At 35.8% G+C, this 12,617-nt stretch overlaps 1 long non-coding RNA gene across 1 annotated transcript; it reads left to right on the top strand.

Annotated features, from left to right (window-relative positions):
- Positions 1 to 2,281: 2,281 nt before the first annotated feature.
- LOC135301233 (uncharacterized) lies at positions 2,282 to 12,317 on the top strand. Its single transcript, XR_010362967.1, has 4 exons — positions 2,282 to 2,521; positions 9,034 to 9,103; positions 11,239 to 11,383; positions 12,144 to 12,317. It is a non-coding gene; the product is annotated as an uncharacterized LOC135301233 (long non-coding RNA).
- Positions 12,318 to 12,617: the final 300 nt, after the last annotated feature.

Raw genomic sequence — 12,617 nt, forward strand, 5'->3', positions numbered from 1 at the left:
AAATAGGCAACTATGAAATTTATTAGGGAATAAAAGACTAAATGTGAGGGCAATCAGCTCTGCAACAAGTAAGGTAATTAAACATTAAATAATCAAGAGTGGTAATTTAAAGTATTTGAGATCAATTACACAATTAAGCAGTTGATAATGAGGCAATTTAGGGAAAATAGAACCAGGGACTATAGAAATAGCTGGTTTTAATCAGACAGTTACTTATACTGGAATCCAAGAGGAGTAAGACACTTAGCAGGTAATAGTCTCTAAAGGAGAATATGGAATGAAGTCAATATATGGGGCCTATGTCCTCTAGTGCTACACAGCCCTATAAAGTGTGAGTCCCAGAAGAGGGCAGTGATGCTCCATAAAGACCATGAAATGATGGTGGCCAAAGGCTTTAGTGACTCTGGTCTGTTGCCCTTCCAAAACAAGAACTTCCTACATAAGACTGGAGGGAGGTATAAGGTGCAGCAGAGTCCTGTTAAAACCCTGCTTCTCATGGAGGAGCAAGGCTCTCCTCTAGCACAGAATTTAAAATATTTCAGCTTTCTATTCTCTGATGCATCTTATTTTTGAGGGGTGGCACTTCAAAACATGGTGAGCATTGGGCTTCCATACCACAGTAGTGCTTATCTCATTTCTCCTCATGCTTGCTTAAAGAGACTCGATGCAAAATGACTTCCAGCATTTGGCCTTCATGGGAGAAATGGTTCACTGAGATTCCTGGGGTCCCATTATAAGTTATAGCAGCTGTAATTTCAGCCACTTTATGGAGCAGTCCATTTGTGACTGCTCCAGTTCCTAATGCTACCAGCCAGCCTGTAAGATGATCCTAATCTATTACATTTAAGTCATTTGAGTCATCTTTTTGAAGATTGTTGAGAGCAGAGATACCCATAAGGAAACAATGTGAGTTTTCCATATCCCGCATATGTTATATGTCTGGTGAAACGTACTGCACACATTTAAAAAAGTGACAGTATTCAAAAACTGACAACTTTTCATGACCTTTTGTATTATAATGTATTTTAAACATATGGTAGGATTCTGTTCTTCTCATGGATGTGTCAGATACAGTATGAATATTTCATGAATTGTCTGTGTATGTGAAAAAAATGTACAAGAAACAAGACATTCAAGAAAACACATTAGCCTTTTACATTTAAAGTGGGAAACTAACTACTGGTTAAATACATTATATTCAATATTTGTATAGAAACAGTGACTATTGAGAAGCAGTGAAAAGAAAGAGGAAAACAGTATAATCAAAATTATTGTGTACTGACATTCTTTGCTTTTTGCTCTAGTTTTAAAATATAAGCTCTGTAAACTTTGACTTAGGTACCTTAATCTTTTTACCTGTTATTTACTATACTCGGTAAAATTTAAGAGTAATTACAATTAGATGTTTCTCATACCTCAAAGTATTTTATGCATATCCTAGGGGATTCCCTCTACTAGACATTCAGCAACAAAAAGTTAGAATGTGTTCTCTTGTCAGTGTTGTTTTACAGAACCTATTTCCTACATTTCGCTCTTGCAGGTGCATATTAGTCACTGCCCAACAAGTTTTAGTTAGGCTGCTTATACTGAAAAGAGACAAGCAGAATGCAAATTTCTGCACTAAGAAGTACTGATGTTTAAAGTCAAATTTTCTTCAGATTAATATGAAAATAATTTGACTGAGTTTTTGGAGGAAGTGTTACTGCAGAGTTTATGATTTAGAAAACACCCATAAGAGAATTAAGGTCTCAGTGTTTCTCATGTTTCTTTTGAAGCTATTTTTTCTCAAATTCTCTAAAAAGGAATTTTTATTTACTGCCTGACTTTTTTTATGAATCTAGAAAATAGAAAATATCTGGGTTTTTTTTTATTGAAAAATGTAAATTTTTTGACAGACATAAGCATATTGAGATTCATGTAACAATGTCAACTTGTATTTGGTTGGAATTGCAAGGTTTGCAGGGGTGGGATGAGAGCTACAGCTGGGGTTTCTGTGAGAAGCCACCAGAAATTTTCCCCAAGTTTGAGGGAGCCAGTGCCAGAGGGCTCAAGACAGGTCCACCACTGGCCCAGCAGGTACATAAGGGGTGGGAAAAGCCCAAATAACAACACATCAGTTACAACCAGAGAACGAAGAGAGAATATGTAAGAGAAACACCCCTGCAGACCCAGGTCAGTGCAGATGGAGGTGAGGAGCTGTTGCAGGAGCCAAAGCAGAGATTCCCCTGCAGGTGGTGAAGGTTAGAGGGTTGTAATACATAGTACAGGAGAGAATGAGTGAGCTACCAGCGTAAGAGAAGGCTGATGGGGGATATATTTATTTGGTTCAAGAAACATCAAAAGTCCAGTTGGATTCTGTCAGCAGAAAGTCATCTGTTCCAGAGAAAACCTAACCTCAGCAGGATGAGGGTGGAGTCACCTGATCCTACTGGGAGGTTAACCCTCTTCTGGAGGGTTGGAGTAGATCACTTCCAGAGCTTCCTCAGCCCCAGTTCCTGCTGTGGTTCCAGGGCTCTATGAGGTAATATCCCAATGCAAAAATTTTTATCTCTATAATTTCTCTCCCTTAATGTCCGAGAGCATGTGGATGGAAACATAGATAGACTGATCCGGTCTTACAGACAGCAAGGTATAAATTGTTGTAAGTATGGTGTTCATATTGAGTGGAATTTTCTCTAAAGATAATAATAAAAATGTGTCAAAACAATTGAGTAATTTCAAACTTTAATAATGCATGAACTGAATTAAATGTTGATAACGAAAAAATATAATTCTTTTTAGTCCAAGGGGTGTAGTTATTGATTCCAGATGGGTTCTTGGCAAATTTCTTAACACTTAGAATACTTAATGGTCTAATCACACTTGACAATCCATGTTTGGCTATATAATGGCCAAAAAGCCCTGCAAACCCTAGTAGTAATTTCTCAGTGTTTACAAACAATGAAACTTTGAACACATTATGTTTTTATGTTTATTCTTCTACCTCTAGTGTCTGTAGCTTGTGTGCGTTTTCAGGAAACACCAGCCATGTTTGGAAGTTCTGACATAGAAGACGTAAATTATAATCCCTGAAAAGGTCTACTTTTTAAAAAGTATCTTACTTTGTTTAACTCCTGTAATAAATATATGTGTTACCTTTTATCTTGCCTGTTCAAGCAAGACCTCTGTTGCTAATTAGATGTAAATCACATTGATAATTCTTTTGAAATTTATTTTCCAATTGTAATTGCAATATAACTTCTATTAGCTTTATGCTCTTCATGCTTTCCCTTCAGATTCTGTGTCATGGCAGTCTTTCATTTTCACAGTTTTAATCAGTTTTCTATTACTATTTTAATTACTTTAATACAGTAAGAATGTGCCAGGGACTATAGATGTATTTTGTTAATCAGAGCAAACTTTTTAATAATGGTTCTTAGTGACTAGCTGCATTTGAATTTATCACAAGATGTGTTTTTTGTAGGGAATATTTGCAAAGTCTGGCTATTTCAATTATGCAAATTTTCCAACTCAGTATTATTCAAGGCTCTGTCCTGAATATTTTATTGGTAATTTTTAAATTTGTGGGATATAAACCAAGCAATATTAATGAAATACATTGATACATGCAGAAAGTATAGACCTTATAAAACTGGATAGAGAATGGAAGAGTCCATAGAGAGCTTGCTGATCATCTCAGAGAAGTACTTGGAAATCAGTCTGAAAGCAGTAACAGATACAAAAATAATATCTCCTAATAATGCTGATGAGGTAAACACATGGATAGCACAACTGTGGAATGAAACAAAAAGATAAATGCCCTGACTAAAGATTGTTGGTTTTCTTATCCAGAATGAATCATAGGGACTGTGAAGCCCCAGAACTTTGTCACAGGTGAAGCTCCAGGAGCACATCAGTTGAGTTGGTGAGACCTTCTCTGATTCAGCACAGAAGAGTGAAGAGGTTTTTGTCCTGGTTTCGTCTGAGACAGAGTTAATTTTCTTCCTAGTAGCTGGCACAGTGCTATGGTTTGGATTCAGGATGAGAATAATGCTGATATCACACGGATGTTTTGGCTGTTGCTGAGCAGAGCTTACTATAGGTCAAGGACTTTTCAGCTTCTCAGGGCTGCCCTGCAGGGTTTTTTTCCTCTCAGGTTTTTCTTTTCCAGAACCAGTTATTTAGAATGTTGTCAACTTCAGAGGAAGATACCTGAGGGAAGCTAAATTTAAGTTCTGTAAAGAGAGAAGCAGTAAATATATTAAAAAATATTATTTCCCAATGAGTACAGTTTTTCTAAAGTAATCCTAAATACAAGTAATTTCAATAGAATAGTGTTTAAAATAATTAAGAAAAAACAGCTTATATGCAAATTGTTTTCAATGATTTTCACAGGAGTCACTCTTGGCGAGGAATTGAAGAAAGCAGTATTCAGGAGAATAGCTCAGAAAAATCCTCCCTCATTCTACTTTGACATCTGAGATATTTGTCTTCCTTGATCTGAACATCTAAATGCTCATCCTATCCAGTGTTCAGCCAGGCCATATCCCAGTACCTAACTCTTTGCAGCAGCCCAGCCTTCTGTGTGAATTCTGAGTAACCCTTGGGAGATCCATGCACACCCTGCAGAGCAGGAGCAAGCACAGTAACTTTTCAATTTCCTCAGTAATATCTGGACTTCCTTTAGACCTCGGTAATATCTCAAACTTCCTTTGGACTATTCAGAGTAAACTCACAAGTTCTTGGTTACCCCTTTCTTAATTAAGGGTTACCATTGTGGGGGGAATTACCTCATGTTAGGAGCATCCCTTTTTAATCTCTCTCAGAGTGTGCATGGGACTGAAGCTATGTAATCCTTTGGCTGAAACTTTGAAAAGTGCTTTTGGCTCACTTCATTGCAAATGCATTACATACAAAGAATAACCATAACACTAAAATATAAGTTACAAAGGCAAATTTCAACTTGGTGTGTGCAGTGCATATCCATTGTTAAGAATATAGAGATATGAATAGTTTAAGCATGGAAGCATGGGAAAGATGGGGAAAGTACAATTTTGCCCATTTGGGAGCATGAAGAGAAAGGATTAATCCAGCCATATAATCTAAGTATATTGACATGCACTGTTATATTTTGTTTCTGTGCTTGGACTGCACTGGACATAAGTAATGCTTCTGAAGGGTTATAATTATCACCCAAAGGTCTGCAAAGAATTTTCTCAGTGAGATAAGGTTGGACTGAAGATTAAATTAAAACAGAGATCCACACCTGAAGAGCTTCAGGCATTTCTACAATTTCTCTATTTATATAACTGAAGATTCTGGTCAGAACAAATGAAATACAATTGTTCTTTTTCAAAATCTTCTTTAAGTGAAGTATATATCCTTTTTAAAATAATGAGCTTTTTAAAAAGTTCAGGAAGACACTGGTTTTCTTGGGGTGTTTTGCCAATATTAATCTTTTGATAATGCTCAAATTTAATAGCTTGAGTGAAAGCTACTTATCCTTATAAATAGTAGAGACATTTTCTGTTTCTTGCTTCATTTATCATGAAATAAGTATTCATGCTTTGTCTAACATACTTTCTCAGAAAACATCCTGAAAATATTTTTATCTTGTTTTAAACTTCTATCATTTTAGAACATTTGAAGAATTAATATTGCTTTATTAATTAAAAGTACCCTACAATCTTCAAAAATAACTAGACAGTTATAACATACAAGGGCAACCCAGACCAGTGAAGCCCAGTGCCTAAAAGCAAAGACAGTATCAAACCACTGTGGTGGAACTTTGAACCTCAGGAGAATGATTGAAGATCTTGGCAGGTTTCATTTACTGTGTCACTCACCTTGAAGTTTCCCTGGCCAGACATGTGGTTACTTTACTTGCAAATTTCAGACTGCCAGGGTAGACAAATGTTCTGTCTCTCCAGCTCACTCAGCGCATACATCCAAATTTATATTTGCCCCCTTGGGCGAAAGTCAGTGCTATTATCCATCTGTCCTGTATTTTCTCCTTGACCTCTTCATGCTCACTTCCTGCTCCAATGGGATAGTTTAACTACCTGTGCAATTTCCTTTTATCAGCCTTAGAAATCTTACATGCACTTTCCAAATTCAGAAAAGCAAGAAACTGGAATGAGATCTACTAGATGATAAATAATCCTGCAGTTAATGGCATGTTTGACATGAACCATAAAGGACTTTACCTTTAAAGTTATATATGCCTTAATTCAAAAAATTATATAGTTACATATATTGTATATAAAAGCAAAACCTATGGTTACATGTAGCTTTATTCTTAAAGCAAACTTCTAGTGTTTGGAAGAAAAAAGCTAACAGAGATGGTACACTGCTTTGTGTTAAACTCACACCAATTATAGAAGTTCTTTTACTCACAGAATTACATTATCCTTTTTTGAAGAGCACAGCATAAAGAGCTATTGCTCATGTGAGACCTGCCCTTATTTCCTTTTGGTGTGCAGGACTTTGGTGAATCTGTTATGATCACCATTTCCTATTGAACTGTCATGACGGACTTGGAGAGATACCATCCAGGATGCAGGTGTTCAGGGTCAAACGAGAGAGAAGGAAGTTCAAAGGCATTCCCTCCCACAATTCCTGATGCTGTAATGCCAGCACACTGTGTCACGGGAAGTCTCTGAAACACCCATGCGAGGGTGTGCTCACCCAGTGAAACAGACATATTTCATTGCAGCTGAAAGTGGAAAAGAAAAAAATAAAGGATAGATTTTTTTTTTCCCTTTGGTAACTGAAAGAAGGCAACTTGTTCAGATATACTAGGAAAGCATGCTCAGTGATAAGAGTCCTATACTTTGTCTTCTGTGAGATAGCCAACCTCATCATCTATCCAGATTTTCTCTCTAAATTGCAATAAAAGTTGTTGTGCAATAAGATTATAATACTGACTTTTATCTGATTTCATATAATAGCTGGAAAACTCTTGAAACTCCTTACATCCCTGTTGTTATCTAGAAAGCTAAAATTCTTTAAGATCTCCTGGAGGAAAGAGAGTTGGAATTAATTCTTCCTCCCTCTTCTCCCTGGAGACACACATAGCTTGTGCAGGCTTAATGAAATTTGCTAAGATTTCTGTGTGTGTCATTAAGCCACTCTGGAACAATTGCCACGTTGTGCTGGGTGGTGCACAGCTATCAGTCATGGCCAAAGAAGCAGGCAGCTCCTCAGTTCACATCAGCAGGTGACCTGTGCAAAGAAGGCCTGCTCTGTGGAGGACAGTGGGGACTGCAGGGTAATACAGATGTAAGGAGTTGTTGGGATGTCAATTTAAATGGAAGCCATTATGTCATCCAATAACAATCCCTATTGAGGCCCTAGGCACTGGTGTTAATATCAACACGTGGGTAGTAGCTACATATAGCATGAGAAAACATGAAAAGCAGCACTGGAGCAAAGTGTGTGTAATAAATATCTCTTATGTAAGTAATATTTTACAGATACTGAGCCCAGAGGGAAGGTGATGCTTACCTTGAATAGTAGGATTATTAAAAAAACCCCAAACATTTTTATCAAATATTTTATAAAAACATTCCCCGTGCTGTAAAATAGTAAGAAAAAAAATCACTTTAATTCTTCAAATGTTGTAAAGAGGCAACATCACTTTTCTATGTTAAAACTGTGGCTAGTCCAGATTTTTTAAGGTACTCTTTTTGTGTGATCAACTGTGTGATCATGCATTTTATGTTCAACTTCCAAAGCAGCACCTTAATGACCGCTGCCCAGGACTGTTGGCTTTCTCTAAATGTTCCCTGGAGTAATGTTTCACTTATAAGCATCATTTTAAATGTAGCCTCCTGTAGCACTTTCCTTGTGATCCTCAACCTCTGCAAAGAGGTTATGCTTTAAAAACATGTGGCAAATGCTGGCCACCTGTTAAGAGCTAATGATGCTGAAAGAAAGCCTGTTATGTCAGGACATTTTCTTAGGGAAGGCAATAAAAAAGACAGAAATCCTTCAAGCTGGAGCAGCATTAACTTTAACCCATTTTGGACTCCGCCCTTATAAAAGCTACTTCAAAGGTAGACATAATCCTCTTGAAAGAAACGAGAGAGGGTAAAAATGGGAGGTTTTGGCATAATAATTGCAAATGTGCAATTTTCTGTGCACATTTTACACTCGTATCTAGAAGGGAGATTTATTTAATCTTCCTTTTTCTCTGGAGAGTACTGGATAATAAAAAGATCTATAGGCAGATTAAGATTAATCTGTTCAGTAACCATGGGTCTGTCTTTTCTGGTAAACTTGGCATCTAACATTGTCAGCAAAACAGAATGGACAGTTTCCAAATCCACTTGAAAATGATACCACTCTGGTGGCAGAGATATCCTTAAATTAGCAGACAAGAGAGACAGATTTACATTTGTAGAACTATATAAACGGATAAGACATTATAAATAAGGATCAAAATAAAGGTGAAAAATCACTGCCATTTTCCCAGTCTCCCCCTTAAAGATTATACTTTTGAAAGAGTATCAAGCAGATATTTACATAGTGTCTGCTTTAACTTAATAAAAATGCAGGATGAGAATATTTTTAATGTATATAAATTTAAGCGTGCAATCAGTAGATTTTTAAGAGGAAAAAAGAGGTGGGGTTAGGTAGAATTACATATTGCTGGAGAAACTGGAGCCATAATATTATAAATTTGGCTTCAAAATACATTTTTTCCTTGTCTCCAGATGCCACTAGCAAAATGATAGTTTTGATCCACAAAGAGAAGAAAGGGTATACTTGTGCCAACATGTGTTTGACATCCTTATTTTTGTTTGGCACCTTGAGGAACCAGTCCTTCTCATGGGACTCGGAGTTCAAAGTTAGGTGCCACTTCTGTAATTACATACAGATGCATAAGTAGGATTACAGCAGGCAAATGAAGGGCTCTTTTACATAACAAGGTGCATTTGTCTGTATTTCTTACTAATCAGTTACAGGGATCGCCATTGTTTTGAGCACAAGAAGAAATTACAAACTCAAAGAATGTCTTGCCCAGTAACCTTTTGGAAACTTTTTTTTCAGAGTAATCAGCTAAATAACATCCACTTATGTAAAGGATCCTTTTTCTTTCTTGGGGAATTTATGTCTGGAGGTAGGTTGTGTCATTCTCTCATTTGTATTCATCCTGACTAAAACTTTCTTCCATGCCAGTCCAAGTGACATTAACTATGTAGTGAGGCCAGTTAGATTATGATTGATAAATACTTCTCCTCAAACTTAATGAATAATTCAGAACATAAACAGGAATATACTGCAAATTCTTGTTTATATAAAATAAAGCTAGTTCAAAGAATTTTCCTTTCTTCAATGACCTTCATTTTCATACAGGCCAAAAAATTCCATTTTTATTTTATTAATATCATATTCAGTTTCAAATAGAAAACAAAGAGAACACATATGGCATTAGTATAATCCATAGAAATGCTGCCCTTTGAAGCTCTGAGAGTTCTGCAAGTGCTTTCAATGGAAGTATCTATTCATAACCATAGATACTTGAGTTTGGAAGTAAAAACAGTAGCATTTTAAAATGACATTCTAAAATTACACTTACTGAAACATAAGCAAAGATGCATTATTACAGCACCAGCAAAGAAACATTATGATTACTATTTTTAGCAGAAAATATGACACTTGAGCCTCCAATTGTATCTTGACTGCAGCATTGTTCATGGTATTGAAATATTACTCATTAAATTAGAACTCATTAAAAAGTTTTACATTGCAATACTTTGAAAACTGAAGTGGTAAAGAGAAATAGAAGAAAGTTGGTCTTTAGAAACAAATTATTTGTTCAATACATTTATAAAATAATCCAGCTAAAAATTTGCTAATATATACCTTATTTTTCTGCTAATGTCTTTTCTCAACTGAGTTTCAAGATGTTTTATATACATCATTTCAGTGAATTTTATCTGTTTTCTGTGGGTAAGAACAGTGAGTCTGGGAAGTTCCTTAGCCTCAACCCACAAACTCAAATGTTCCTCCTCTTCTTGAGCCAACACCAGTACAAGAAGAGAGGAGGCTGCATTTCCATGCTCTGCACTGGGTGTTGTCAAAATTGGCAGTCCCAGCAGAGGGACCACTGAGCCCCATCTGAACAAAAAATCGAGTGGAGAAATCTTTAACATCAACACATTTTGTAAAAATGTTTTCAGTGGGAGTACTGTACACACATATATAAAACAAACATAATACAGAATGCATATATAGCAACAAGCCCTGAATTTTTAGCTAAAAGAAATGTTGAATGCAAAATAGGTTTTATCTAAGTGTATAGTACTCGACTTTGCAAGGAATCCTCCATTAACTTTTGAATTCTTGCATAGGCAGTGTATTAAATTTTCCGCTGAAGTTAGTGGAAACTATTCTGTCTATTATGTTGAAGTGGCAATTTAATGATGTGAAACTCTGTAAGAACATCAGCAATAACTCTGAATGAATGGGAATTTCCTGTGTCCAGCAAATGAATGCTGTTTCTGTCAAATATTATTTTAAAATCAATGGAAGTACTACAAAAGAACAAGCAATCATCTGACACTAAATTCTAGACTATTGAGATTATTCAGAGCCTAAATTTCACTTGAGCAGAATTTTAGGCCATCTAAAATGCAACTACATAAATGTAACATTATGATTTCCAAAAATCCTCCTCCAAGTTTCCTATTTTAGATTATTCTGTCCAATAAGGGGAAAGACTGTGACATCTTCTAAAAGCATTAAATGTCTTCTAAAAGCATATAATTGTCTCCTTTAATGTTTAGAACACTTAGGCATCTGTCTGATTTTTCATGGACCAGGTGTCCAACTCTAAGTCATTTATGTGTTCAAAGCCTTAATATCTAACTTGCTAGGTAAATCCAGGAATATACTTTGGCCCTTTGTATTGGCCTTTCAGCAGTTCTAGTTTTTTCATGTGCATAGGTTAGTGACTGAAAATTACAGTGAAAATCTATAGCCATAGTAACTATTTCATTATTTCAACCCCCTTACATAAACATTTCCCCTAAGATATTTGCCTTGCCTCATTTTGCGCTAAAATTTTTAAAAACATAGCATTGTTTTCTGCAATATTGTCTAACTAAGGAATGCACATTTTATTGCACATGTAATAAATCAGATCAGCATTTTTGTTGGGAAGTAATATTTCATGGAAACAGTAGCATAGAGACCTGTGGTAAAGTTCAGCCTTGTAACTCTTTCCTTGGTCCTTTTTGTTTAACAAAACAGGTGTCATTGACATTTGGAGCCAACATTCATGCCTGAACAGCTACTTTCTAAATACATTTAAACAAAAGACAAAAGCAGTCATTACTTTGGAGTTTCTTTTTTTTTAAATGGATTCATACCTTCTGGGGACAAGAGATAAATGAAAGTAAGATAAAACCTTTAGATGTTGTCTTCATCAGTGTTGACAGTCTTCCTTGGGGGCTGACAGCTGCTAATGAATTAATTTTAAACATGACACACAAGAAGAACAAAAATGCTGTTTTGGTTTGGCTTCATTCTTGTAAAAGAATAAGAATAGCAAGTAACATTGATCATAATGTGAAAGTTAATCTGTACTAATTTGTGATCAAATAAAAATATGAAGAGATTCACAAAGAAATCTTCACATTTTCCCAACAAATGAAATTAAATTGGTGCTTTTATTTGAACTTGAACATTCTTCCTGTTCATGCAAAAGTGTTGTAGCTATAAGCAAACCAGAGATCCAGCCAAAATTTCAAATTTGGTAAACTAATTGACCAGAATTCAGGTGTTTGCTTTCCCTTCACTTAGCAAAGTCCTTTTATTTGGTTCTATTCTCCATTGTTTTGATATTGATTAAATTTCTTTCAACACTACTTTTATATTGAGAACTTTACTTCTGATATAACAAAAACATTTATAAAGTTTTGCTTTCAACACAATTTGAATTCTTTGTTGAAAACACAATGGTCCACATCCATAACTATTTGGGATTGACACTGAAATTCTCTCAGAATCCTAGTTTCAAATAAAAAGTAACTTGGTCTTGTAAATTAGTAGTTTGTTCCTGTCAGCTGTGTCATTGTTGCCATGAACTGAAGGTCTGACTGTGGGCCACTGACCTACTCTTGTTGTTAACATTTGTGTGTTTAACTGTTCTTTAGCTAAATGAAAGACAAAGGATCACAATCTATTAATGAGAAGAATTGTTTATGGCTTTTGACTGCACTACCACAATGTACTTAATGGGCAGTACTGATTCCAGCCTTGTCTTCAAAACCTTTTTCAGAAGACATGGATAATATGCAAATACTTCACACAGTCAAAGGACATGAAAATATAAGGGGTTTTCATAAGCTGACCATGTATAAAGGTATAAAGTAATAATTAATTTTCATGCATTATTAAATGAAAGCATTCACAAAGCTCTTTCTATATGATTTCCATAAAATCTGCATGGAGTTCAATACATCCACTGTCCTCTGGAAAAGATCCTTGAACATTAGATGCAGGACTGGAAGTAGGGTAAGTGTGACCTAAGGAAAAAGCCTCTGTTTTATCTGCACAAGGAATTGCAGAACACAGTGATGCCATCTCAACATTATTGCACTCTGGAGAGCGGGACAGGCCTTGGTGGG

This window comes from Passer domesticus, chromosome 5 (genome assembly GCF_036417665.1).
Source record: "Passer domesticus isolate bPasDom1 chromosome 5, bPasDom1.hap1, whole genome shotgun sequence".
Lineage (NCBI taxonomy): Eukaryota > Metazoa > Chordata > Aves > Passeriformes > Passeridae > Passer > Passer domesticus.